Consider the following 27,969-nt stretch of genomic DNA (forward strand, 5'->3'; position numbering starts at 1 on the left):
TGCACTTAGAATTGAGATTATCAGACCTAGGGTGGGGGGAAACCAGCTAAGGGCTCTCCTTTGCAGGATTCTATCTTATCATTTACTTCCATCTGTGTCTGGGCAGGTTACAGTAGAGCTATGACTGAGGGTGCAGATGAGCCCAGAGGTAGGAGTATCTAAGTTTGTCTGGGAGAGTCAGGGTGAGTTCCGTCAAGGAAGGAGTCTTGGAGCCAAGAGTTGAAGGAAGGAGGAGATCATAGGATAGATGATCTCTAGCTGGGATCATGGGGACAGAGGGAGGGAGGCTTTCTGGGTCAGGAGGCCTTTGAATTGGGTCTTGAAGGATGAGAAAGGTTTGGCCAGACAGAAATGGAGATGAAAAATGGAGATGAAATGAAGATGACAACGGGGATGAAGGGGATGAAAAATGGAAATGAAAGGAAGGAAGGCCATGAGAAAATTGAAGGGGGCATGGAATCGTAGAGATTTACAAGGGAATTGGCACATGACTCAGAGAGGAACCTGATGCCATGCAGTGGGAAATGGGGAGGTGTTCATGGAAGATTTCAGAGCTGTGAAATGAGTGCTCTGAAGAACAGAAGGCTGTCTTAGAAACAGTGCCAGCCAGTGGAGTTCAAGGGGAATTTAGGAGGAGGAACTAGCCACAGTGCCCTTTAGATGACTCCTTCTCTTCTCAGGCTCAGCTTCTATAATTTGGGGACCATTAAAATTGGGTGGCAGTGTTGTTGTAAAGATTTTTTAAGTATATATTATGTATTATGCACACTGTAAGTGTGCCCAGCACTGGGCAAACAGAAAATGCTCAGCAACCAGCAGTGCCTCACCTTCTCCTCCTTGTGCTCATGAGGAAAGTGCCAAGCTTAATCCCTGCTGCCTTAGCTGCCAAGATGCTGCAGGACTACAGGCAGACTTCTTTTTTAGTTGCTAAAAAGTAGTGATGGGTTGAGATGCTAAATAATGTTTTTCTTTGTGCTTGAGGAATACACATGTGAACATGATACTTCTCACATTCTGACACGTGCCCACCTTGACAAACTTCTCATTTATTTTTAAGTTTAATTAACAGTATGAAAAGTCAGCTTGCATGCAACTAAAGTGTTCTGTTATTTCAGTCTCTTTTTCCAGATTCCCAGGCTACAAGGATAACTCTTCTCTTTGGGGCAAGATTAGAAACCAAACAAACGTTACACACAACTCCTTAGGGAGCCTTGCTAGTGACTGTGATTTTGACATTATCTGTCACTTTTAAAATGACCTGGCTCCAGTGAAATTAGCTGTGCCCTGTTGCTCTTAGCTTTGTGCCCCTGAGAAAGTCACTTCAACCCTGTGAGCTTCTAGATCTTTAAAGGGGGATAATTTTCTCCCATTCTCCAAAAAGAGTTGTGATGATAAGACAACGCTTGTGACAATTTTGGTAAATTGTGAAGTGCTGAACGGAAGTCTATTGCTTTTATTAATATTATTCTGGCATTATCAGAAACATGCAAAAGCTTATGTATAGATGTATAGTCAAATTTTGATAAGCTATTTCCAGAAAGTTATGGAAATTTTAGCTCAAAAACAGGAAACTCTTAGATTGCTTCTCAGTTGTAGCCCAGTAATAGCTATTAAGTTGGTTTTAAAAACTAACTAAAAAGAGTGAAATTAGTTGATTTCTTGGTTCATTGAATTGATTGATTCAACACCCAACTTTATTTTTTCCACAAATGTTTCTGTTACTAAAAGCAATGGGATGTCCAAATGGGCAGAGTTATGTGCTGTATGCTGCTTTTCATACCAGCCCACGGAGTAGATAGCAGACGCCATGCGAAAGCCAGTACAGGCTGATGGCAGGAGCAGAAGGATGTTTACATCTCTCTTATTCTCTCTCCCTCCATCCAACTCCATAAAGCTCACAGGCACTTCAGCTGCTCCCAGCTAATACCAATTATTTCCAGAAATTCAAGGGGGGGGGATGCAAAAGAAGTGACATCATGCTCTGCGGGGGGGGGGGGGGGTGGCCCTTGCTTAATGCCCTAATATGCCGTCCCACCCCCACCCCCCATAAAAACTTATTTGTGTTCACCCTTCAGTATTTTTTAGCCTCAATGTCTATTGATTTTGTCATAAGTTGGGGGTGGGGATGAGGGACAAATGGGGGCCAAAAATCTCTCTTTCCTTCGTCCTGCTCCCTAGCTCTTTATGCTATAGCCCTCTCATGTTCAAGTTTAAACCTTCCCACTTAATTGTCAGTATTAATCTGCTAATAGGCTGGGTTCTCTAGAAGCAGCCTCTGAAACAGATTTTGGGGTACAGGGTGTTGATTAGGGATAAAACTTGTGAGAGGAAGGGCAAGGAAGCAAGATTGGATGGAGGAAGAAGTTGAACTTCAGGGCAGGCTCAACAAATCCTAAGCAACCCCATGGGGGCTCTGGACTGAGTAACACCCCATTGGGCAGAAATGTCCAGGCCTGTTGACCCTCTCCTCACCCCGTCATCAGATGTGGGTTTCTCTGGGAAAGGCAAGGAGTCTTTCTGAAGCTGAGGAAACCCTGAAGAAGCTGGTGGTGGGAGGCTGTCTGCTGACCACACACCCCACATTGGCAGCTGGCCCCTCCTTGTAGGGGGGTCTGGGCAGCATGTCTCCATCTCCACCAGTGTCTGCTCCTTACATCACTTGGATCCACTTCTCCATACGCAGTCAGGGAGCAGCTCGTCCAGGATTCAGGTAGGGCTCTTTTCATCAGAAACTTAGAAGAGGGAGATATAGAGGATAAATGCAGCCCCTGCTGCTGCAGTTGGCCTCTAGGCCACAATTGATCCTCATTGTCTCCCTTCTCTACTAGCCATTCTAAATTCTCCCCACCTTCAGCTGCCATCCCTGCTGATCTGAGCCCCTTCTCAAGCTGGTGTTGTTGAACCTGTTCATTTACAGTCACAATTAAGCAGGAGAATACCAAGAGGGACCCAGGTGGATCAACTAAGTTCCGTTTTATGCCCCGTTGTATGACGCTAGCCCACCTCCTCCTGATTAGTCAGCTAATCCTTCCAAGAGGGTGACTTCTCTTCTTGCCTGCTGTTCCCTCAAATAAGGAATTTAAAGTGTCCAGACAGCAACCATAACATATAATCAATAGAACTTTTGCTGTGTCCCCTTGAGAAACTGTGCTTCCTTGGGGACCAGGACCTCTGACCTTGCAGAGCCCAGGGTTGTAGGGATGAGAAGTACAGAGTCCACCAGTGGATCATTACAGGTTGATGTAACATGGGGCCACTCCCACTTCTACTAGTTGATTCCTAGACTTCTGTATTCTTTCTCTTGGGGACATAGCTCCATATAAAGATCTTTGATCTGCCCATATAGGACATCCTGGAGAATGGTACCCCATCCTTATAGAATATTGCCTCTCAGAAGGCATTTCAGCTGTGGCTTCAACAGGGTCATAAGGTATGTATGATGAGAGGACATTGCAGTCACAGGCCAACTCCCATAATTCCTTTGCTAAACAGAACCTAAAGAAGGCCACCAAGGAGTGTTGTGCTTCTATCTTCATTGTGGAAGGTTCAAGTTATGATAATTTGTCTATTATTTTGGAGGAAGTGTCATAACACATCCTTGACCACTGGACCTTAAAAGTTTTATGGATATGAATTTATCTGTTTATCTCCAACCCTCTAAAGTACATGTGTGCCATACAGCCCTTGATCATCTAGCCTGATCAATATGATGTCAAATAGGCTTTCCAGATGGTCCTAATCTCTTCACACTACATTACCTGTGAGCCTGGGCATTACTTGATTGGCAACTTCCATCAGCCTCCTGGTCATCCAGCCTTGATTTCTTCTGCTGCTGTAAGCTGGGTAGTACCTGTGTTGACTGCCCATCTATTGGCCCATAGGGGCTCCACGTTCTATTATGGGTCAGGGTCCCTTGGCTACCATTCTGTCTTTGTCAGCCATTACAATAACTACAATTCCTTGTTTTTGGTGATTAAGCCACTGGGCCTCTGTTGTTTGAGGATCCAATCATCCTACTGCTATCAGTGAGCCAAGTTCTGTTAACAGCCTCTCTACCATCAGCTCTGGCCTACAGAGGAGACCTTGCCTGGACTTAGAGATTCTGGTGTCCTCTCTTGAGCATCTTCTTTGTAGATTTGGTAAATGGTGGGTCTTTGGGGCCTTTCTGTGGAACCTGATCCTCTGCTGAGTTTTCCAGTTAAATTGGGTAGAAGGTGAAGTGAAACTGCAATACAGGCTCAACAAAAATTTTCCAACCTGGTGGGGAGCTCTGAAGCAAGTAGTGGTCATTAGGGTTGTACCATTTTGGGCCAAAACAGCCAGGCCTTTGTCATCTCCCCCCTCCCTTAGTAACCAGATGAGAAGAGCACCTCCGGCAAGGTAGGAGTCTTAGCTGAGCTGACAATTGCAGACTGTTTGTTGACCAGTTTCCCTACAACTGGGTAGCAGGTCCTTTCCTGAAGGGGTATCTGGGCCACTTGTCTCGATGTCTACCAAAAACCCTCTCTCTAGTCTTTGTCCCTGATGGTTTTTCTCAAGCCCCTCTGGCATGTGGGATAATCCTTCTGTTAGCTATTCCCCTGAAATTGCCATTGGGTTTGAAATGTCTGTAGAATTTCCAGGGCCTTAAAGGCTTTAGGTCTCAGAGGCAGAGGCAGAGAAATCACAGACATAACATGACGTTGTGTTTTGGGAGATAAACCTCTAAAGCTACCTTTGGCTGGTAAGCCCATGAACCTTGGGATTGGAGTACAAAAGGGAATTGCTAGGGAATGTGGTTGCTAATCTGTGGGCAAGGTGGAACCACTGAAGGGTTTTGAAATTCAGAATGACGTCGCTGCAGATATGTTGAAGGAAAGATTTTCCAGCGGCCTATGATGGAGGATGGAATGGAGGAGACAGTTATCAGGGGACATCATTGCCACAGTCATGTGGGAGATGAGCATCTGAACTAAGACAGTGATGGAGGGTGGGTTGGATAAGGGGGAATGATTTGAAAGACATTTGGGAGGTAAAAATGCCAAGACATGTAGATATTGAATACCACACATCAGAGAGGATGTCATTATTTCCATTCTCCAGTTTCTACATCTGCACCCATTATTTTAACAGGGTCATTTTCCAAAGCATAACAGTGAAGTCACATTAGGGAAAGGTTTGAAATTTTTCTAACTCAGAGTTCTAAGAACCAAAGCGAAGAGGATTGGTAAAGTGTTAGAATTTTCCTAGGCTGTTTTCATGCTAGTTCTTTCCATTTTGCTCTTCTCACCTCATGATATCCTCTCCTCTCAGGCTCCTGCTTCTAATATGCCTTTTTTCTGAAGCTTGGGTTTCCCCTATATTCTGGAACCCAAACAGCTGTCAGAGGTCTAGGGCCAAATATATACCCAAAGAATTCTGATAGTCATGTTTGTTTTCTAACTCCAGTCCCCTTATTACTACCCATCCCTAGTCACACCACTCTAGCAGTGTGGCCTAAATAAACTCATAAATTATACCTGCTTAGACCCTGGAGTAGTGCTTCTGGCAAAATGGTCCCTCCCCTTGGGCCCCAAGCTTTAGAGCGCTCTGCTCTGGAGTTCCTCTGGCCATAAAACTTCTCAAGGGGTAATGAATCTGTGCATCCCAACTAGATCGTGATCCAGGTACTCAGGGCCTCAGAATCCCCCACCCAAATGGCCCCCAAGCCTGTATCCAGTATCTATGCCATTCTTCTCTGGCTCTGTCCTCCTGATTTGTGTACCCATAGGTTGGTGTGGGCAGAATTATTTATGCAGATGAGGTGTCCTCACACATAGTGCAAGTCTTATTTCAGTGCAGGAAGGAGCCAGGGGTGGGTAAGGAGTGGGGGCACAGGCCAAGGACCTCCATTTGCATGCTTGCTCTGGCCCCTGCAAATGTCAGAGGCAGGCCTTCCTTAAAACAGGGTTTCTCAACCTCAGCAATATTGACATTTTGAGCTGAATAATTCTTTATAATTGGGGGTCTGAACTGTGCATTGTAGGACGTTTAGTAGCATCCTGGCCTCTACCTATCGGTAACATCCCCTCAACTGTGACAATAAAGAATGTCTCCAGACATTGCCAAATGTTCCCTGGGGTGAAGGTTGTGGGCAAAATCACCACCAGTTGAGCATCACTGCCCTAGGGTGATAAGTGGGTATAGGGTATTTCTAGTTCAACAAGGCCTAAACTGTTTCTTACCCTTAGGACTTTGAAACAACAAATTAATAAACAAAACAATGCAAAACACAAGTTTACTAAATAATTTCCTTAGATGTATGCAAATAATATATAACAATGCCAATCCTATTTCTGCTGGTTAGGGATTGCCGTTAGTGCTTTGAGTACTGGGAGCTATGGCTAAGGATTCTGTCCTGTCCTAGGTCCAGGACATTGTCTTCTTGCTTTTTCATCCTGATAACCATTAAGCCTATGTTGCTCCTGGCTGTGCCCTTCTTGAGTTTCACTCTTGTTCTGTTGAACTGGCTGCAGCGTAGGGAGGTCGTTCAGCATCGTGTAGCATCTCTATCCTGGCTTTTGATCCAGACCCCAAAGGTTTTCTTTCCTCAGCCACAGTTGGATGTGACTTTGCTTCAGTGTGATTTGCTTCACTTCACAAAACCACATGGTGCCAGCACCCCTCCCAGCTCGGACTGTTAGGACCAGGATTTCTTGACTCTAGATATTTACCAACCTCCTTTGTTTTAGGTGGTTTATTCTTCTGGTCAGACCATTACTAGAAAAGCTCTTCCTCTGCACCACATACTTTTTATCTAAGATATTTTATGGTCTTACCTGTGAAGCATTCTTCTAGGGACATGCAGCTGGATCAAAGGGGTCGACTTCCTTGGACTGGGGCTGCCGCTTTACTGCGTTTCTATCTTTAAGAGATACTTGGAAGTTGCTTCCTTCTGCTCCTCCCAAGTAGTCTTCCCCCACCCCGGGATTACTCTAGTCCTAACTGGAGATATGCATGTTTCCTCAATGGAGGGTCTCCCAGCTCATGGCCCCTTCTGCCTGTCTTCTAGGCTTTTAGTGACATCACCTTGGTAAAATGTTAGCTTTCCTTAATGACAATAATCTCAGCCTCTACCACCTGCTCCACCCAGGAACCGTCCATGCTGCTTTGAAGATGGATATTCACCCGTGATTTATAAGCTCCAGGAAGGCAGAGACTGTTTCTCTTGGTCACAGACACAGCTTTTGTGTCCAGCACTCAGGAGGCTCATGATAGACTCTTGAGGAGTAAATTAATTAATAGTGCAAGTCCTTGATATCTTATCCTGAAATATGGGCTCTACAAATGGGATTGAGCAAAATCACTTTGGGATTCATTTGCTTCTAGACTATATATAGCAGATTCTGCAAAACTCAAACCAATTTGATCTGATTGCAGTGGCCGAATGCAGTGACCATATAGAAAGGGAAAATGTCATTTATTTAACACTTCCTATATGTAGACACTGTCCTAGGGCTTTACATACTTTGCTGCATTTAATCCTTATAGCAATCCTGCAAGTAGTTATTGCCACCTGCATTTTAGAGATGAGTCAAAGGAGACTCAGTAAAAAAAAGACGGTCATTGTCACACTCTAAGTGGCAGAGTCAGGATTTGAACCCAGGACTGTCTGACACCCATCCTGGGCCCTTTCCCATCTGTACTGCTGCCTTCATAATTGAGAAGGACTTGGAGCAGCTGGGGACAGACCTGGGTGAGGGTCAATGGCCAGAGTCCTGCTCTCTGCTCATGGTTGGTAGAGAAGGGGCCACTGGCACCTGCATTCTAGCACATCCAACTACGTAGTAGCTGCTTCCTCAGTGTAGATAAAGGAGAATAGGAAAGATATATATATAAAGCAAACATGTGAACAAACAAAACTGATGTTGAGGCCAGCACTGATCAGGCAAGGCCAACTCTAGGCAGTTAAGGAAATGGTGATCTCGGTGAACTGGTGTCATGAAAGCAAGGATTATGGAGCCACATGAATCAACTCTGTTCTGCTATTCGTAATAAAGAGCAGAAATTTTAATTATTTCCCTGTTAAAGTGACTTATCAATGATAATATCTTCTGCTGGTTGGTTTAAATATATGAAAAAAACCTAAGCAAAGAAAAGAATCCAAGTAAAGTTTACAGATCAATCTAGCTCAGCTTGTCATCACCACGGTTGTCTTGTACATCTAAAAATCTCACTTCTAATTCTTTTTTAATCTCATATTATTAAAGGAGATATCAAGTGTAATTAGCATCCCCTCAGAAGCACATCAGCTTTCTGATCCTTGAAGAACGGTTGTTTAATTAATTTGAGTACGCTGAGAATCAAGTTGTAGAATTACAAGGAAGCAAAGCTGCAAAAGAATGATCTAAACAGTGAAACTTTTCAGTTCAAAAGCAAACTTGTTCTTTGATATTCAGATTTAAGAACCCAAACTTGCAGAGATTATTTCTTGATGAAATAATCTCTATTATTATTAACTAGGCCCTTAATATTTCTTGGCTTATTTCATTACACAAGAGCCATTGCCTTATTTTTTCCCATTTCTCACAAAAGAAAACTATGGAGTTAGCAAATAATCTGGGATTCCACCAAAGTCTGTACAATTCCAAAGCCCAGGTGATTCCCACTGTATCCATCAGTCTGCCTCATGGTCAAAACCTGGTGACCTTAGCTAAAGATGCAATTTGCCAAATTGCTTACATCTTTTGGGCCAACTTCCCTAGAACATAAATTAGAATAATAGTCTTTTCTTGTCACTCTCACATGGAGGTTATGGGAATGAAAAATATGGATAGATATACATGCATTTTGAAAAATTATCTGCCTACGTTATAAGGATAAAGATGTACTTTTCCTTAATGATCAAGGGGAATCATGTTTCTCTCCACTCCGTCCACATCTATAAGCTTTGCCAAGGCTTTTCAATGTATCTATTTTCTTGTCGTTTCATTGACGTGAAAAAAATATTCTCCTAGACCTCCTTTTCTTTTGCCTGGCAAACTTCTCTGTTCTTTAGGCTGTACTCCAGCAATGCCTCCTTCAGGAAGCCTTCCCTGACTGCCACTTCCATGTTCTTCCCCATTCTTGGCTTCTGTCATAGCATTTGCCATACTGTTTTGTCTCTGTCTATTCATACATAACTAGATCCAGAGATCCTCCAGGGCAGGGTCCATGGCTATTTTCTTCTGTATCCCCCTCCCAACCCTCCCCCAACAAGGAGTGAGGCATATATTACATTGCCCATAAGATGTCTATTGAACTGAGCTACATGGCATAAAACCATCAAGTCTGAGTTTCTGAGACAGATTTCCAAACCTAAACCCAAGAAGCAGTTACTCAGTACCAGGGAAACCATGCTGCCCTGAATTGTCAATGAAATGAAAGGAGCAACTCCGCTCTGTTCTACAGCAGCCAGGTAGATGAACCCCAAGTTGAGTGACCAAACAGAATTTTCAGTACCAAAGGGGACAATCAGTCACCCTAACCTCAGGCCCAAAGAGATGTCCTGCTGGAGGCTGGCTGCTCTTCTAGGGAGCCTGTCTATCATCTCCAGCCAGCACAGAGGGAGCCTCAGTTTTTCAGTTAGAGGATGGCAGGGGCACTGAAGGTGAGGGCTGCAGCTCTCAGAGATGGTCAGAGAACCTGAAACCTATAATCCCATTACTCCCAGTCAGACACTTGAGGGGCAGCTTCATTACTCTCAGCCAGACGCTTGGGGGGCAGCTTGAAGCAAGACGTTTCACATGGCATCTGCTCTGTGCGAAAAGTCAGCAAAACCAAGCCTTCCAGAGCTGCACGTTCAGAGCTGGGGAGGTTTTATAGAAGCCACTCTGCCCAGGGATTCAAGGACAAAAAAAAAGGCTTGTTCTGGGGATGAAGGGCCCACAGCAGAGGCTGGGGAAATTCTGGGCACAGAATGAAGAAAGGTGGACAGAAGTTGGAAGGGGAATTTTGAAATGTAAACAGCGTTTCAGAAATGGGTGTTAAAAGGTAAATTTTGAGAACAGAAAGATAAAAGGAACTGAGGAGTTGAGAAGGGAATTCCAAGACTACAACTGGAAATGAGGTTGGAGAGTAGAAAGGGGTATTTAGATCTTAATTAGCAAAACGGGTAGTCAATTTTCCAGCAGAAGAATCTACCTTAGAGGAGGGTTTCTCAACTTGACACTACCGACATTTTGGGACAGATAATTCTTTGTTATGGGGGGCTGTCCTGTGCTTTGTAGGATGTTCTGCAGCACCCATGGCCTCTACCCATGGGATGCCAAGAGCAGCCCCCAGTTGTGGCCAACAGTAATGTCTCCAGACATTGCTGAATGTCCCCTGGGGGGCAAAATCACCCCAAATTGAGAACCACTTTGTCTTAGACTGATGGTGGCCACTTTTAACCTTTCAAACTCTTTGCAAGGTCTGGGTATGTCACTTGCTGGCTCTGAAGAGTAGAGCGGGACATGGGCAGCCTCGTGGAAAATGTCCTCCATAAAAGTTAATGATTGGGGCTTTCTAGCTTCTGTTCTGTGCCGAGTAATTAGGGAATGGCATGGTGGGCAATGCCAGTGTTTCCCTGCTGGGAAAACAGTGGAATTCAGAGCTGCTTAGATACCTACTATTCTGAGTAGGGCTTGATGCAGCCAAAGCTTTATTTACATTTTAAGGTCCCTGGTGAGGCTATAGGGGCTCTTCTGGAGGTAGGAGGGTCTCAGAATCAGTGGGGAGACCACACCAGCAGAATAAAGTAGCTGGCTTAGGCACAGATGTGCTCGATCACAGGGCTAATTAATTCTGGCATCTTATTCGTTATGGATCAGGATCAAAAACACTTTGATCACTTTTGGCCATTGTCCTGGTTATTTTATTCCATCTTATTCAGACCATATTGATGAGCAAACACTAAGTGTTTTTATTGCAGACCAAAGGACAAAAGACACAAATAGGAAGCAAAAGACCCCATCGTTGGGGTTTCCTACTCCTCATCAAATTCTGCAAAATGTCAGCAAGAACCACTAGAGCATAAAGGACTAGACTAGACAAACGTGTCCTGTTTGGAAGGTAGGAAACTAGAGGTAGGAAGCTGCCCAAGCCCCACCTGTTTCTCTCTCCAGCTCTTATCATTGGGCCCACTTTGGCCAACCTCCAACAGCCAACATCTGCATCTCTCTACCTACAGGCAAAGCAAGTGTCAGGCCAGAAGTAATGAAGATATAATTACTTATCTCTCGAGTCTAATGACTGAAGACAAAATACCCCAGCTCCCTTGCCCCTTTAGTGGGAAAACTCCAATATGCGTATTCTATACTGACTCCATTAGAGTTACACTACAATTATCACCAGTCGTTTCTTGCTTGATAACACACATTTTATTGGCTACTTATACATCCTTGTCTCTCTTTCCCATTCCCTGATTGGCATTTCCTGGACTCTCTTCCCAAGTAAACTATCTGCCCTCAAAACCTCCATTCAACCTTTGCTTCTGGAGAAACCCAAACCAACACATGAACTGAATGCTGCTATATGATAATGTGGTGTTTCCACGGTTGTGTCATGTAGAGACAGAAGGGTGCAAACAGACATGCAAAATCAAATGTATTTCTAGCATGAAACACATGTTGAACTATAAAAATCATTGGATGGCCAATTTAATGGCCACATGTAAACTTTAATTTTCTGAAGTTCCATTTTGACATTGGTTGGCCTGATTTTTCATAACTAAAGCAAATATGAACCCTTGATTGCAAGAATTTTTTGTACCTCTATGCATTATTCTTACATAAACCAAACTTAAATGTTCCCAATTCAATTTATACTGGTATATCATTCTTACTGCTGTAGTGAAGCAGCGTAATGGAACTGATCCAATCCCCTGTTTTGGGGTTGCCATGAGCTGCAAAATTGATTCGGGGCTGAATCTTTATCTAGATCCCTATTTTTTTGTTGTTGTTGTTTTGTTTGTTTGTTTGTTTGTTAGCAATTGCTTGGATTTAACATCAGAACCCTCAAATTTATATCTAAGAGAATTGAGATCATAACATTTATGAACTCTATTAGCCTTTATTAGATAAGAAGAAAATGCCAATAAACATCATTGCAATACACAAGGCTTAAGGTTCTTTAACATTCCCCTTGAGTAACTTCATGCCAGAGCCAAGAAAAACCTAGCAAACACTCTGCCTCCACTTATCAGCTTCCTCATCACTGAAAGATATGGTTAGAGTTTTTTAAATAACTATGAATTTGATAATTAGTTTCTAAAAAAAATGCATGCTTACTGTAGATGTAACCTAGAAATTAGCTGAGAATGCCATGTCCTTTCAGATTTAGATAAAATTAGCTCAAATCTCTTATCCTATATTCTGTGGGAATTCCAATGCCCTTATCCAGATTCCTGAAAAATTCCCAGGGACATAAATTCTCAGAGTCACTTCTGGTTCTAGTTTCCTGCTTTTGATGAACTTCTATTCTCATAAGCTTCTTACCTCCCATGGCTGGTCTCTTTCCTCTGCTCTGCACAGACTCAGATATGAAATTTATCGCCTTTCCCCTTACTTGCAACAAAAACACACATAAAGCATTATGTTCAGGTTGCATCAATGCAAAAAAAAAAAAAAAACAATTTTTAAAAATGAGGACTAGACATGCTTATTCTTTTGGCAACTCCACACTATGAAGCTTTCACTGGCCACTTTCTCCCAAGGTCCTAGTCTCCTGTCTCCCATCATCCTGCCTGTATCTCTCCCTGCTTCTTTCAAAGCCCATTGGATGCTTACCCGCTGACTCTTAAGTCAGGTTGTATTATTGTTTGTCAAATATTGTAGTTTCCCTCTCCGTGGTGCCCCTCCCTGCGGGACAGTGAAGCATCCCCACCCTGTTAAGCTCAGGAGTAGCTGTGCAATATGCTTTGGCCAGTGATACATGGCTGAAGGCAATATGGGTCACTCTGGACAGCTTTCAGAGCCAGTGAATGGTTCAAGTCTCTTTTTCCTCATCCTGATGTCTAGCAAGTTTTCAGAGAGAAGCAGCTCTCTTAGTCCAAGTCCCAGAGTGCAGACAACATGGACCTTGTATGCTAAGTACACTTATTAATACAAGTAAAGTGTTGGTAACTTCTTTTGGATTTTCTTAAATGATAATGTCATCTGTCAATAAACACAATTTTTCCTTCCTCTCCAATTAATTTATCTTTTATTCCTTCTTCTTGCTTTGGTGACTATTTAGAAAGTGCAGTGTTGAATAACAGTGATGATAGCAGGCAATCCTAATGCATTCCCAATCTCAGAGATCTATGAAGCATAATGTCCACTGTCAGCTTTTTGTAGATACCTTTTATCAGGTTAAGGAAGTTCCCTTCTATTCTTAGTTTTCTAGATGTTTCTTAACATAGACATTGAATTTCATTCAGTGCCTCTTCTGCATGTATTTGAAGTGATCATGTGACCTTTCTCCTTTAATCTATTAAAGTGGGCAATTATAATAATTGATTTTTGAATGTCAAACCAACCATTTATTTCTGGTATTAAAGTATTCTTTTTATATATCACTGGATTTGGTTTGCTATATTTTATTTAGGATTTTTGCATCAACATTCATAAAGAGATTGGTCTGTTTTTTATTTTCTTCTTATTTCCTTCACAGGTTTTGGCATCACATTTTACTTGCCTCACAAAACAAGGTTGGATTCTCTACACAAGCAAAATACATTTATACTGTCTTATTTGCCTATGTGGTTATGTTTAACACACTATCTGCTCTTTATTTCTTCATTAGAATTAGTTACTATCTAGTGTCCTTTCATCTGAGCCTGAGGACTTCCTTTATTATTTCTTGTAGGGCAGGTCTGCTAGTGACAAATGCTCTCAGTTTTTAAAATCTGGAAATGTCTTATTTCTCCTTCTTTTTGAAGGATAGTTTTACTGGATAGTCAATTATTTGTTAGCAGTCTTTTATTCCCCAGCACTTTGAATATGTCATTCCAATACATTCTAGCCCCCATGGTTCTGATGAGAAGACACTGTTAATCTTATTGAGGCTCTCCTGTACGTGATGAGTCATTTTACTCTTGCTTTCAGAGTTCTGGCTTCAAAATGGCTTTCTCCCAGGACTTTCCTCTCTAGGCTATAGTTCCTCAGAAATGTCACTCTTAGTTGCTTTTGGGGTGTTTGTCCTCTCTTAGCTTCTCTGGAGCAAAAGTCTGCTTTCAACGGCCATCTTCAAACTGTCTCTTATCTGCAGCTACTCTGTTAGCTCCTGTGCATTCTTCAAAGTGTCCCTCTTGGCTGTGGCAAGCTCGCTCCTTCTGTCTGAGCTTATATAGTGCTCCAGTAAACTAACCAAGGCCCACACGGAATGGTCGGGGCCACACCTCCACAGAAATGATCCAATCAGAGTCCTCACCCACATTTAGGTGGGGCACATCTCCATGGAAACCCTCAAAGAATTACAATCTAATCAACACTGATAGTCTGCCCACACAAGATTACATCAAAGATAATGGCGTTTTGGAAAATGTTTCAATTGGTTTATTCAAGGATCCAAACAAGGTCCACAGAGAACCCTTGGTTGTTATGTCTTCTAAATCTCCGTTAACCTAGAGTAGGCCTGCCTCCCTGTTTCTCTCCATTTTTTTCTCATGCTGTTGACTTGTTGAAGAAATTACATCAGTATATTTGAGAATGTCCACCTTCTAGGATTTAACTGTTTTCTTCTTCTTTGTATTGATGAACTTAATCCTCTATGCCCCATATTTCCTATAAAAGGGAAGTAGGCTCTAAAAATTTAACTAGGTTTATGTTCAACATTTTGGCAAGAAGACTTCCTAGGTAGAATGTATCCTGCATGCTGCATAACATCAGGAGGCCCATAACTTTTGTTGTCCCACTTACAGCGAAGCTAAGATTGTTAGTGGGTTCAGATATGGCAGCCTGACCCCTTCTTGATATTGTTTTCCATCAACATTTAGTCTTACAGTTTTTATCTATTCATGGTTGTTGCATTTCATTAGAGGATGCAAGTGGTTACTTTCTGATTCAGTCATTTCTTCCACATTTATTACAAAATTCTGTAGTAAAGAAACATTTTCCCACATCAGGTTTAGACTTTGGTTTCTCGGAAACACAGTTCATACAGGACATGCGAGATAAATACTTAATTTTTTTGCTGTAATTAATTTCCAGAATAAGGAGTCAGTGCTTTAGGTAACTCCAGTGGTGACCAAAAAGTTGGGTATTTGGGGATGAGGTAGTCTTTCTCTTTTTCAAGTTCCTTAATTGACTCCTGGGTTTTTATACAATGAGTGAGTTTCAATCAATTTCAATTATTCTTTTTGAAATGAAAATTATCCCATTGTGATCAGAGGGGGCCTCTTCATGTAGGCTTCTGTGTCCTTTTGACACGATCTTGGTAGTCTATGATGGCTTCCTTGTGTTCTGGCACAAGTTGTCTTGAGCTCATCTTGTACTATATTTTTTGTCCCAGACCTGAGATCACTCATTCCTCCAAGGACCTTTGGTTCTTTCAGTGGGAAATGGTATTTAAAGGCCACAATCTGTGCTGTCATTACTTTGAGGACTTTTCATTGGACAGAGCTAATAAATAGATATTTCAACAGGAGAAGATGGTTTCATGGTTGCGGCTGGCTATGGAAAGTCAATCATGCAAAAAGAAATAGAGCTGCTTTGTCTTTTAACGGTCTGATTTTGATGTGCCTAGGTGTAGCTCTCTTTGAATTTATTTTACTTGGAGTTCATTGAGATTCTTGGATACGTAGATTAATGTTTTTTCATCAAATTTGGAAATCTTTTGGCCAATATGTATTCAAATATTCTTTCTCTTTCTTAGACTCCATTATGTACATGTTGGTTTGATTGATGGTATCTTATACATTTCTGAGGCTCTGTTAATTTTTCTTTATTCTTTTTTCTTTCTGTTCCTCAGACTGGATAATCTCAGTTGACCTACATTCAAGATTGCTGATTCTTTCTTCCAACAACTCAGATCTGATCTTGAGTCCTTCTAGTGAATTTTTCATTTTAGTTAATCTATATTTCAACTAAAGAATTTATATTTGGTTCTTTTTTTTATAATTTCTGTTTCTTTAATGCTATTCTTTGATGATACATCCTTTTCATACTTTCCTTTAATTCTTTAGATATAATTTCCTTTAGTTCTTTAAACCTATTTATAACAGCTGACTTAAAGTCTTTGTTTTTACTGGCTGCTTTTTTCCTATATATATGTAGGGCCCTACTTTCCTGTTTCTTGCAAGGCTTGTAATTTTTTGTTGAAAACTGGACATTTAAAATAATATAAGATGGGGAGAGACTCGGGCAAGATGGCAGCATAGAGAGGAGTGGAAGCTAAGTAGTTCCCCTGGAACAACTACAAAAAACCAGAAACAACTAGTAAATAATCCAGAATAACTGCGGGGGGACAAATGAGACCATCCATTCATCATACACCAACCTGAATTGGGAGGAATGCCCGAGAACACAGCATAAAATCTGTAAGTAAAACCTGCGGAACCAGGTCGGGAGACCCCCTCCCCCATAGCCCGAGCTGCGGAGCCACGTGGTACCAGAGAGAAGCTCTCTCCCAGCAAGCGAATACAGCTCAGCTGAGCTCCAACTGGGGTTTTAAGTAGCGAGTGTGAACTGCTCACTACAGGTACGCAGCCCCAAAAAACAGACAGAGGCTTTGGGTGACGACTGACTTGGGAGAGCCGGAGGGTTGCCTTGGACTGGGTCTGAAGGGGACTATCTGTTTCTTTTTTGGCTCAGTGGAGAAAGCCCCAGTCATTTTCACTTTCCAGGGCTGTGACTCTGGGAAGGGTGGAGACAGCACAAGCAGAGAGTGAGACCATTGAAATGCTAATGACCTCCACCTGAGGGGTCTCTCTTCTCTAGGAGGAAAGGGGTGGGGCCCTTTCCATTCAGAACCAGACCCCAGAGCCTGGGGGAATACGGCCATACCTCCTCACACCAGTCAAGAATTATAGGCTAACAGGCGTCACCTGCTGGGCAGAAAAGCACAGTGACCCGAGGCATCAAAGGGTGGAGCAATTTTCTAAGACACACCCACAGGGAAACCAGATACTGAATATTTCTTCCCTCTGGGACCTGAGCCTGTTCTGGTCTGGGAAAACCTGATTTGGATAACCAAGGAAACCATGCCTAGACAACAGAAAATTACAACCTACACTAAGAAAAACAAAGTTATGGCCCAGTCAAAGGAACAAATGTACAATTCAACTGAGATACAGGAATTTAAACAACTAATGCTAAATCAATTCAAAAAGTTTAGAGAAGATACTGCAAAAGAGATAGAGGCTGTAAAGGAAGCACTGGACATGTATATGGCAGAAATCAAAAGTTCAAAAAACCTGCTAGTAGAATCTATGGAAATGAAAGGCACAACACAAGAGATGAAAGACACAATGGAAACATACAACAGCAGATCTCAAGAGGCAGAAGAAAACACCCAGGAACTGGAGAACAAAACACCTGAAAGCCTACATGCAAAGGAGCAGATGGAGAAAAGAATGAAAAAATATGAGCAACATCTCTGGGAACTCAAGGATGAAACAAAGTACAATAATGTACATATCATTGGTGTCCCAGAAGTAGAAGAGAAGGGAAAGGGGGCAGAAGCAATAATAGAGGAAATAATTAATGAAAATTTCCCATCTCTTATGAAAGACATAAAATTACAGATCCAAGAAGTGCAGCGTACTCCAAACAGAAGAGATATGAATAGGCCTACGCCAAGACACTTAATAATCAGATTTTCAAATGTCAAAGACAAAGAGAGAATCCTGAAAGCAGCAAGAGAAAAGCAGTCCATTACATACAAAGGAAGCTTAATAAGACTATGTGCGGATCTGCCAGCAGAAACCATGAAGGCAAGAAGGAAGTGGTGTGATATATTTAAGATACTGAAAGAGAAAAACCACCAACCAAGAATCCTGTATCCAGCAAAGCTGTCCTTCAAATATGAGGGAGAGCTCAAAATATTTTCTGACAAACAGACAATGAGAGACTTTGTGAACAAGACACCTGCCCTACAGGAAATACTAAAGGGAGCACTACAGGGTGATAGAAGACAGGAGTGTGTGGTTTGGAACACAATTTTGGGAGATGGTAGCATAACAATGTAAGTACACTGAACAAAGGTAACTATGAATACGGTTGAGAGAGAAAGATGGGGAGCATGTGAGACACCACAAGAAAGGAGGAAAGATAACGACTGGGACTCTGTAACTTGTTGAAATCTAGAGTATTCAACAATTGTGATAAAATGTACAAATATGTTCTTTTACGAGGGAGAGCAAGCAAATGTCAACCTTGCAAGGTGTTAAAAATGGGGAGGCATTGGGGGAGGGATGCAATCAGCATAAACTAGAGACTGTAACTAATAGAATCATTGTATTATGCTTCCTTTAATGTAACAAAGGTGATATCCCAAGGTGAATGCAGATAAGAGGGGGGGATAGGGGAGGCATGTCAGACACTTGACATTGGTGGTATTGTCTGATTCTTTATTCTACTTTGATTTAAGGTTATTTTTCCTTTTGCTGCTTCCTAGCTGTCTTTTTTTTTGTTCCCTCTTTCTTTTGCCTCTCTGCCTTTTTTGACTCTCCCTCCTGCCTTGTGGAAGAAATGTAGATGCTCTTGCTTAGTATGAGCAGAATGTTCAATTAGGATGAACTTAAATGTTTGGAAATGAACAGGGGTGTTGGTAGCAAGATGTGAGAATAACTAACAGCGCCGAATGGTGTGTGAATGAGGTGGAAAGGGGAAGCTCAGAGTCATATATGTCACCAGAAGGAAAGTTGGAGGTCAAAAGATGGGAATGTATAAAACTGAATCCTATGGTGGGCAATGTCCATGATCAACTGTACAAACACTAGAAATCACTTCATGAACCAGAACAAATGTATGACAATACAATTAGAAGTTAATAATAGAGGGGCATATAGGGAAGAACTATATACCTATTGCAAACTATATACTACAGTTAGTAGTATTTCAACATTTTTTCATAAACAGTAACAAATGTACTATATCAATACTAGGAGTCAACAATTGAGGGGGTTGGTTAGGGATAGGGGAGGTTTAGAGTTTCCTTTTCTTTTTTTCATCTTTCACTTTATTTCTTGTCTGGAGTAATGAAAAGTTTCTAAAAATTGAACAAAAATTAAGTGTGATGGATGCACAGCTGTATGAGGGTACCCAGGGGCAAGTGATTGTACACTTTGGATCTTTGGATAATTGTATGGTATCTGAACAATCTCAATAAAAATGAAAAAAAAATAATAAGATGGGAACTCTGGAAATAAGATTCTCCTCTCCTCACCAACAGTTTCCCTTGTCCCCTGCTCCCCGCCATCAGAATTTGTGGTTGTTGTTTTTGTTGTTCTTGCAGCTGCCTCTTGTTTAATGACTTTCCTGGAATAATTCTTTAAAAAGTCTGTATTCCCTGTTTTTCTCAAGTGACCAGGATTGCAAGGCTCCTGTTTTCAAGGGGAGAAGGAGATGGGAATAGGACATGTTAAAACACTACAACTCTTGTTTCTTTTACCAAGATTCATCTGTTTTTCTTGGGAAAAAAAATTCTCCTTGGGTTGTTGCAATCCTTTGATTAATCTCTAGAGTTACAAAAAAAGGTGATTTTGACAACTTTTCCAGTCTTCTTGTTACTTTTATAGAGGAGTGAATTTTTGGAGATTCTTACTGTGCCATTCCTAAAGTCCCCTCTCTATCATTCATTCTTTGTTTTTCAGCTGTAATACCCTAAAAAGAAAAATTTCCCCTCAGCAACCCCGAGGTACAGTTCCTACAAAAAATGAAGAACATATCCTTTATTCTTTCCCTTTATTTAGTAGTTTTCAGAATAATGAGTGATTTTCCTTGCATCTTATAAATCACAATTCTTTTCTGTATCAATAGGAACTCATGGATTTAAATATATTTGATGGTTTTAGTCCACTGCATGTATTTTCCTTATTGATGCTCATATTATTCCATCTTTGGCCAGTGGTAGACTCTTCAAATTATTTTTCATTTTGCTTTATAGTCTTAGGAATTGCTTTTTAATTTTAATTTTGCTTTATAATTATGTAAAATATTTATATGATTCCAAAGTATAATCTACAAAACAAGGTATATTCTAAGTATAATAGTGTAGCTTCTACTTTAATCCTTTCCATCTTAATCCCGTTCTCCCCCTATGGGTAACAATTTTTAAATTTTATAATTCATCCTCTCATTTTTCTAAATGGAGCAAATAAAAATAAATAAATGATAGATAGATAAATAGATAGCCTTCCTTTTTTAGATATCAGTAGCATGCAATATGCAGGTTATTCTACTTTCTTAAAACCTAACATTATATCCCAGAGATTAAGTCATAGGTTTATATAGAGATATTTGTCCTGCCTTTGTACAGCTACATAATAGTTCATTGTATAGGTTAAATATAAGTACCTTATAGATGGGCATATGGGATGCTTCTGGTCTTTTGCTATTACAAAGTGTTGCCTCAAATGTCCTTAAGCATATGTCTTTCTGTATTTTTTTTTCCAGTGTAGCAGAGATAGATTCTTATAAGTGGGATTTTGGAGTCAAAGGGTAAATGCATAGGAAATTTTGCTAGATATTGTACTGTTTTGCATCCCATCAACCATATATGAGAATGCCTGTTTCCCTGTAGCCTCACCAATGAGTATGCTGTCAAATTTTTGGATTTTTGTCAATGTGATAGGTGAGAAGAGGGATCTTGGTGTAGTACTAATTTGCATTTATTTTATTATTAACAAAACAACTAAAGTGTTCAATCTTGATCAAAGAGAAAAGTGAGTTGCTACAAATCTAAAAAGTGATATACATCACTTTTAAGACACATATAAAAGCAGCCTATGAAAAGTAGCTGATATCCAACAGACGCAGTTTGACCTTGTTCTCACAATCCTGTCTCCTGTTACCTGGACTATTTTTCCAAGTGCCCATTCCTCTTCTCCTTCTTGGAACTGCATCTTTTGACTCTGATGTTTGGTATATTCTCCTATCTCTTGGTACCAACTTTGGTGACCATCCCTCCTCGCTCTGATCTGTCTCTCAAATTGCAGACTGAACTTGCTTCCTGCTCCTAAAGTCTCCCCAGCTCCAGCCAGGCTCAGCCTTGCCTACAATAGACACCATGCCTTTGTGGAAGAAGCCAGGCTTCATATTGTGTTTGGATTTTAACCTGTTATTTATTGCTAGCATGCCAAAAATTGTTGAAACAGAAAAAACAATACAATGTGTAATAAAAATGTCTCTCTCCTCAGAGAGAGTGGGCATGTTTCTATAAAGGGAAAATTTACAACTTCTTTTAGCAATGGATAAAAAGCATTTTATGTCTTTCCAGAAAAGGCTTGATTAACCAGCTACGTATCTTGGAAAGCTTCTCACTTCAGAGCATGGGACAGAGTTCTCGTCCTCAGATCTTCTCCCCCTCCTCCTGCTAAGCTCTGAACTCAGGGGCTGACCTGCAGGCTGCACTTCCCATCCTCCTATAACAGCTGGCTTCTGGCTGAACTAAGCCAATGGGAAGATATGGTGGGAGACCAGAGGGCGGGACAAAGGGAGAAACCAAGGTATATCTCCCCCACCTCCTATGCCTCACATGGTATCTTTAAGCAGTTGCATTTGCCCCCAATTGTAGGTCCCACCAGACTGGTCTACCTGGGTCCCTTCACCCTATGGGTGGTAGTGGTTTCCAGCAGCTGCTAATTTCTGGGTTGTGGCCTCACTGCACACTGTTGGCTTCTCAGCTCTTCCATTCAGTGATATAAACAATTGCCACATTAAATTTGTTCTGTTGTACCATGACTGAAACAGGTCTGATAGTCCTTTGAATGTCTGGGAAAAAACATCAACACTCCTCCAACCCCCACTCAGACAAAGAACCCTCATCCCTGCATACACATTTTGTCAACAATTTCAGGAGGTTTGTGGGCTCCCTGACACCCTTCATTCACACACATCAGGTTATACATTGCTATTCCCACACTGGGAGAATATGAGCTTAATTTGTTTTTTCCCAAAGTGATAACTTATGGTGCTGAGTCAGCCACACTCTCTCATATTGTTCCCTGTTGACACCAAAATCTCAGATTTCTGCTCCTACTGGTCCACCACAGGGAGCCAGCCTGTGGGCCTGGAACCAGATTCTTCTCTTCCATATGGGAACCAGGGCATGACTTTGGCAAATGAGCCTCACGTGTCAAGCACTTGGGCTGGACCCTGGAATATTGCCAGATAGTGAGCATTTTGCTCTGAACAATGCCAGCAAAATTTCCTGAAAAAGGAACGTCTTTCAAGGTCACCCTGTGTTGTCAGGAGCTCAACACTAGGACTTTATGTTTCTGTTTTCCAGCTGCTCTGAGGCAGCCACAAGCTTCTCTTGACCAAGTTGAAAGTGTACCTTTTGCTCCATAAAGTTACAGATGTTCAGCTCCCTCTAAGACCACAGTACTTTTTTTGGTCTAAGTAATCCCCATTCCCCTCTCTTTTCTTGTCTTCGAGGTGCTACTAGCACCTGTGGGGCCAGAAGAGTGATCTTCTGCCAATTGTGGTTTCTTGGCCAGAAGAACTTGTGTTCTTTTGTATTTGAGTCATCTTTGAAAGTACCAGGCTGATGTGTTTTTTTGTCCTTCTCTCTGATAAATTAGGGTTTCCAGACAACCATTCTACCACCAAAGCTCCAGGGAAGGGGGGAACAAATGTCTCCTACAGAAGTATATGATGGAGGGGTTGTCCCCATGAAAAAGGAGGAGGACATGGAAAGCCCACCCCTTCCAGCCCAAGAGAACTGCAGGAGGATAAGACCCATTCAGAAGCAGGGAAGCAGCTGGGAAACATGTGCGTCCTGACCCTCTCTCTCCCAGCTGAAGTCCTGGGGCAGGGGGCATGTTAGGTTGAGGGGAAAGGAAAAGGCAGAAAAAGGACTTTTGTCCCATTTCCATTTGGGACCCTGAAAGATAACAGAAAGTGGTTGGCAGGCTTACTGAGGGGGTGGCTGTACTGCAGTGTAAGGGGGTGCTGTAGCTGTGGGTAGATCACTCTAGTCAAGAACTGGCTAGGCATCACTGCTAGACCCCAGGACATGCAGCTCAAGAGAGATCTTAGTTGAAACCAAGTCACCAGTACCTCTGAGCCCAGATGGGGTCAAGAGAACAGGCTTCAACCTCTGGTACCAGCAGGGATCCCATCAATCAGCAGATGGTGATGTCATCAAAGAGCCTAGAAAAGCAAGAAGGGATGGTAGGAGGGTGGCCTGAGAGGACATGAGGTCTTTCCTACCACCACTAGGTCACACAAACCACCTATACATACATCCAGATGCTGTCTTGGAGACAAGCAAGGTGAGAGGGGATATAAAATATAGGACATTTAGCCAAAAGAAGCACAATTCTGTAAAGGGACTGTCTAAACTACTAGAATGATTGTAGAAAATAAAGACGCTAATTCTTCTTTGCAAATCTGATACAAGTTAATATACAAAGATGACACTTTTAGCTAGCAGAAGGAAGGCCATGGAGTTGGACTGCAAAGCTTGGCAAGTGGAGCAGGCACTGGCTTTCCATCCCTGCCTACTTCCTCTCTCTCTCTCTCCCGCTTCCTCAGGTGGCTGCTCTGTATACCAGGCACAACCTGCACAAGTGAACTTGGTGGCCCTGGTTAGTAGTGCTGCTAGTGAAAGGATACTTAGAGGTGGTCTAGTCCCCAACCCCTTAAGACACACAGTCTTGGAAATGGGAACACTAAGGCCCAGAAGGGGGCAGGGGTTGAATATGTTAGTGTGATGAATCATCAGAAGAGCCCACTTCCCCTCCCAAAAAGGAAGCCCTCTCTTTTGACACCCCAGGCCATCTTACACAAGGTACAAGGTTAGCAAGAGCTGGAGACCATCCAAGATCTCAAGGCCTGGTGTGGATCCCAATTGTTGATAAAATGAAGGGTGACATCAGGGATTTGGGGAGACAGAATCTTTGCTGCTGGCTATTTTCCTTCTTGGGAGGGGGTGACAGAGCTCATGTATGACCTGCCCCACAGGAGTTCATTGAATCCTTCTACAAACCTCTTGGTGTACCTACTTCTGCCTGGGGCACCAAGGTGGATAAGGGGTCTCCCCCATGTGAATAGACAGGTATAAAATGATGTGAATTTACATGTCACAGGGCATGGTGGAAGCAATAGATGGAACCTTTACCTGAGCCTAGACTAGGAAGGTCAGAGAGTAACTCATGAACAGAGTCTTCTGAGAAGGAATTAAGCAGCACAAGATAAACATGTGATCTAGGAAGATTAGTATAAATTTTTAGGTCTCTCTTTCTCTCTCTCTCTCTCTCATTTTCAGTCTCCTTCTCTTCCTTCTTCCCTCTTTCTCTCACCTTCTCTCTGTCTTGGACAGAGAAGAAAAAACACTGGCATTTTAAAATCAAGTTTGCTAAAGCAATCATCTAATTGGGCACTGGGAGACTGGGCAAACGGCATTTTGTTTTTCTGATAGATCATTATGAACTGAATTCTTTATTAGTGTTCAAATCCCCTCCATTAACATGCATTTTCTCTCCCTCCCTTCTTACCTGCTCTTAATTGCAGGGCTTACAAGCCCAGCATTTGCCTCTGGAACTCAAATGCCAATGGGGATGTGTAGTGAGCACTCTTCAAGAGTGTTGGAAGCCAGGCGCTAGTATCGTTGGCCAGAAAAACTGAACCCTGGCCATGCTGATCAAGGACATCAGCTACATGACCCTCAGGGAGTGGGGGCTGCTCTGCAAGCCTGACCCTGACTAAATTAGGCCTCAATGACAAAAGCTACCACTTATTACACGCCAGCTCTGTACCAGACACAGAGCTGGCCTTAACTAAATCACTTGCTATACTCCTCTGGACACAGGAAGTGACTTGAGCATCCTAGTCCCCATTGCAGATGAGGAAAGTGAGGCTGAAAGAGGTCAAAGAACATGCCTGAGGTCACACAGCCAGTAAATGGCAGAGCCTATGTTGGAATGTGGGTCTCAACAATTGACTACCTATTATGGCTGAAGAGAAGAATAACAACAGAGAGCAGCAAACATTTTGCCTGAGCCTGGTTCTTGAGCCAGGACAGCCAACTGTCAAGGCAGTCATGGCCCTAGAACTTCTCCTTCCAAGGGATCTAGGACAAGGGGCTTAGGGGAGAAAAGGGCACTGTCATCCTCTAGTCTGCTGTCTGCCACTCCAGAGCAGGCACTGGGTGTCCGAAAGGAAACCCGATCTGTGGCAGGGACTAGGTAGGTTAATGATGACTGTTGTCACTGTCCAGACCCTTGCTTAAGAGAACCATCATTCTCCCAGGGAATACCAACCATTCCAGAACTCTTGGGATGTGTTTTGTCTCTCTAGAAGCGCACCCTGCATTTGGGGTGCCTCTTTGTCCCCATGTTGGGACCTAGTCTGAGAAATTTCAGGAACCCCTGGTGTCATCTCCTGAGTTAAAGGGACCCAATATTGCTGTCTGGTGCCAAGGAAGGCCAGAAAGAAATCACAACCCTAGGATTGGATCCCTACTATGTAAGTAAGATAGTAATTCATCTTCGAAATAGTGGAGTTTCTCTCCTGAAGTGGCAGCCTTGCTAAGAAGAGCCAAATCAAAATCTATTGCACTCTCTGGCCTCCTGCAGGAGAGGATGATGTTTGTGTCCTGTGCTGTTCCAGTGACAATTAGCATCAGAAGATTAGATTCATAATGGCCCATTCATTTTCTATACTTGTCACTGACGTCTGGAGAATTGGAATTTTTAATCTCCCATGCACTAAGTGAATGCATATTGAACTGTTTTGACAGCTTGGAAATTTCATTACAGATTCTTGATGACTTCCCATGTCAGGATCAATTTTCAGCGTTGTTTTTTCAGCTGATTAGGTCCCGTTCAATTTTCTCGAGCCAGGATTTCAGAGGATCTGGCTTCTTCCATCTATACCACAGAAGAGGTGGAGGATGGGGATAGTTCTGGCTGAGGCAGGGTTTGAGGTCTGATATCCAGAACCATTGAACCTGCTGTGAGTTCTCTTACTTTTGCTCAGGGAACAAGCAGTGACCTCTTCCAAAAATAATTTACACATATCAATACTGACCAGAGGCAGAAATCTCTAAAATAGCAGCCTTTGCCCAGAGCTTGCATGAGAAGTCTGTGAGACCACATGTAAAATTTCTAGCTTGGTCTAGAAGGTATAACGGATAAGAGCATAGATGGGATTGCCATGCTGCTTGTATACACATCCTAATTCTACCACTAATAAATTACTTATCAATGAATGGATAAATAATATATTATTAAAAGCAATTTCACCTGTTTCTCATTACTTTTGAAAGCATAATATACTTTTAATATAGCTACTAGAAAATTTTAACTTACATATGTAGCTTTCATTGTACTTCTATTGGATAGTACTGTAGACTTTCTCAGATTGAAGATAGAGAACACAGAAGAAGAAAAAAGAAATGAAGGAGGAAGAGGAAGGAAGAGGACAAAAATGATCTTTTTTACATGGGGAACATTGCATGAAGCTAACATTCATTAAATATTTAACATACTCCATGTGCTAAGAACTTTTATATGTTATACTTCACTTAATCTTCATAGAAACCTTATAAGATTTCTATTATTGTTATCCTCATGTTATTGATGCGGAAACTGAAGTTTAGAAAGCATAAGTAATTTGTGTAGCTGCCGGAATGCAATATACCAGAAACAGATTGGCTTTTATAATGGGGATTTATTAGTTTACAAATTTACAGTTCTAAGGCCATGAAAATGTCCAAATTAAGGCATCAAGAGGAAGCTACCTTCTCTGAAGAAAGGCTGCTGGCATCCGGGATTCCTCTGCTACATGGGAAGGCACATGGCTGGCTGGTCCTTCGCTCCCAGGTTCCCTTGCTTTCAGCTTCTGATTCCAATGGTTTTCTCTCTGAGTGTCTGTGGGTCCTCTCTTAGCATCTCTGGGGTGTTTCCCCCCAAGCTCTCTGGGCATTTCTGTCTCTGAGTTCTCTGAGCTCTCTGTGTCTTTTATTCTCATAAAGGCCTCCAGTAAAGGATTAAGACCCACCTTGAATTGGGTGGGTCACATCTCAATCAAACAACATACTCAAAAGGTCCCGCCCACAATAGGTCTGCCCCTACAAGAATGGATTAAAAGAACATGGCCTTTTCTGGGGTACATAACAGCTCCAAACTACCATACCCAGTATATTGAAAATGCATTTCAACATGTAATCAATATAAAATTATCAATGAGATATTTTACATTCTATTTTTCCTGCAAAGTCTTCAAATTCCAGTGTGTACATTACCCTTACAGCATATCTTAATTTGGATGAGCCACATTCAAGTGCTTAGTTAGCACATGAGGCTAGTGGCTGGGATATTGGACTGCACAGCCCTAGACTTATTGGAACTTGTAATTTCCCTGGACTTTCCTCACTTTCCTGCTTATTCCCCAGCCTCTGCCTACCCAGCCCCTCATCTGTATAACCCAGGAGATCCCCGCCTGCAGGCTCTGGAGCATCTGAACCAGCCTGAGGTAGGAAGGATATCAGCAATCTCATAGTGGGAATGAGGGCACTTGGAATTAAGCCATCCTCTCTAGATCCAGAATCAAGTGACCATGCTTTGGCCATTGAGCTCCTGAATTCCTAGCCCCTTCCCCACCATACCAAGCTTCTTTTGTGGCTAACCATGCCCAAGTCCTGGTAGACTCCCGGCAAGTTCACTTCTCTGATGGCTACTCAGTTGATGTTCTACCTTTCCCCCTAGACAGGCTCCATCACTGCACCTAAGTGCTACCCTGGAGCTCTTGCTCAGAGGCCCCCTGCCTTCCTCTCACTGAGGGCCTGACCTTGCCTACCTTCTGCCTTGAACCAGGTGTTTGTTCTGTGCTCCACTTCAGTGAC

Source organism: Choloepus didactylus, chromosome 4 (genome assembly GCF_015220235.1).
Source record: "Choloepus didactylus isolate mChoDid1 chromosome 4, mChoDid1.pri, whole genome shotgun sequence".
Taxonomy (NCBI): domain Eukaryota; kingdom Metazoa; phylum Chordata; class Mammalia; order Pilosa; family Megalonychidae; genus Choloepus; species Choloepus didactylus.